Consider the following 2036-nt stretch of genomic DNA (forward strand, 5'->3'; position numbering starts at 1 on the left):
TAGGGAATTAAGGAGTTGCTTACACTGTTTCGTGGGTCATACACAAAAAAACAGCTCTAAGTGCAGATAAATGTCTGGCAGGTGGTAATAACCATCTTTAACATTGATTACAGTGTTTGTTTTCTATGTACCCTTTTTTTTTTTTTCCCCCCGATGTAAGTGAAACTTTATTGAGGGCCCAGGGCCATGGAGCTCAGAAGAACCCCACTAGGGGGAGGCAGGGGAGCCAGCAGAGAGGAGTCCTTATTTGATTTTCTTCTTGGGGCGCAGGTTGTTGGTGTGGCTGCACTGCTTGTGGCAGTTCACAGCACGAGGGTGGAGGCGAGCGTAGCACTTGTGGCAGATCATCTTGTCACAGTTGTACTTCTGGGCTAGCTGGCGCAGGGAAGGCTTGATGATGCCACCAGACGTAGCACCAGGTGCAGGGTGGACTCCTTCTGGATGTTGTAGTCTGAGAGAGTGCGGCCATCCTCCAGCTGTTTACCTGCAAAAATCAGACGCTGCTGGTCAGGGGGAATACCCTCCTTGTCTTGGATTTTGGCTTTGACATTCTCGATGGTGTCACTGGGCTCCACCTCAAGAGTGATGGTCTTGCCTGTCAGGGCCTTCACAAAGATCTGCATCTCTGCATCTTCCTCTTGGCTGCCTTGCTGAGGAGCTCTATGTACCCTCTTATTGGCCATATCATTTGATCTGCAAAATTCCTAGTGTTTTCATCCATATAATGGGAAAATTAAACCTATTTGCAGAGAGGTTGTGACAATTGGGTATAATAACTGATAATGCTTAGCAGAGTGCTTAGCCTTTAGTGAGTACTCACTAAAATGTAGTTTGGACTTGTGCTAGTGGTTAGCTGGTCTTAGCCTACACCCTTCACCAATCCATTTTCTCTACAGATTGTTGTTGTTGTTTGGTGCCATTGAATCGGTATCAACTCACAGCAACCTTATGCACAGCAGAACAAAACACTGCCCGATCCTGGGCCAATCTCACTATTGTTGCCACGCTTGAGTCCATCGATGCTGCTACTTGGCCAATCCATCTCATTGGGGGTATTTCTCTTTTTCTCTGACCCTCCACCTTACCAAACATGATATCCTTCTCCAGTGACTGGTCCCTCCTGACAATATGTCTGAAGTATGAGAGATGAAGTTTGGCCATCCTGACCTCCAAGGAGCACTCTGGCTGCACTTATTCCAATACAGATCTATTGTTCTTTTGGCCGTCCATGGCACTTTCAATATTCTCCTCCAACACTGTAATTCAAATGCATCAATTCTTCTGTGGTCTTCCTTATTTACTGTCCAGCTTTCACATGCATATGAGGTTATTGAAAATACCATGGCTTGAGTCAGGTGCACCTTAGTCTTCAAGCTGACATCTTTGCTCTTCAACACTTTAAAAAGGTCTTGTGCAGCACATTTGCCTAATGCAGTATGTTGTTTGATTTCTTGGCTGCTGCTTGCATGAGTGTTGATAGTTGATCTAAGAAGAATGGTCCTTGACAACTTCAGTCTTTTCTCCATTGATAAGAATGTTGTTTATTGGTCTAGTGGTGAGGATTTTTGTTTTCTTTACATTGAGATGTAATCCATACCAAAGGCTGTGCTCTTTGATCTTCATCAGTAATGTTTTAAGTCCTCTTCACTTTCAGCAAGCAAGGTTGTATCATCTGCATATCGAGGGTTGTTAATGAGTCTTCCTCCAATCCTGATGCCACGTTTTTCTTCATATAACCCAGCTTCTCTGATTTTTTGCTCGGCATACAGGTTGAATAAGGATGGTGAAAAATACAACCCTGTCACACACCTTTCTTAATTTAAAACCATTCAGTGTTCCCATGTTCTGTTCGAACAACTGCCTCTTAATCCATGTACAGATTCCTCATGAGCACAGTTAAGTGTTCCAGAATACTCATACTTCACAATGTTGTCCATAGATTGTCATTATCCACACAATCGAAAGCCTTTGCATAGTCAATAAAGCACAGATAAACACCTTTCTGATATTCTCGACTTTCAGCCAAGATCCATTGG

The 2036-nt window shown here is 43.7% G+C and overlaps 1 pseudogene; it reads right to left on the bottom strand.

The window, feature by feature from the left end:
- Positions 1–243: 243 nt before the first annotated feature.
- On the bottom strand, positions 244–626 carry LOC102824211 (annotated as a pseudogene).
- Between the last annotated feature and the right edge of the window lie 1410 nt (positions 627–2036).

The sequence above is a fragment of the Chrysochloris asiatica genome, unplaced genomic scaffold, assembly GCF_000296735.1.
Source record: "Chrysochloris asiatica unplaced genomic scaffold, ChrAsi1.0 scaffold00053, whole genome shotgun sequence".
Classification (NCBI taxonomy): Eukaryota; Metazoa; Chordata; class Mammalia; order Afrosoricida; family Chrysochloridae; genus Chrysochloris; species Chrysochloris asiatica.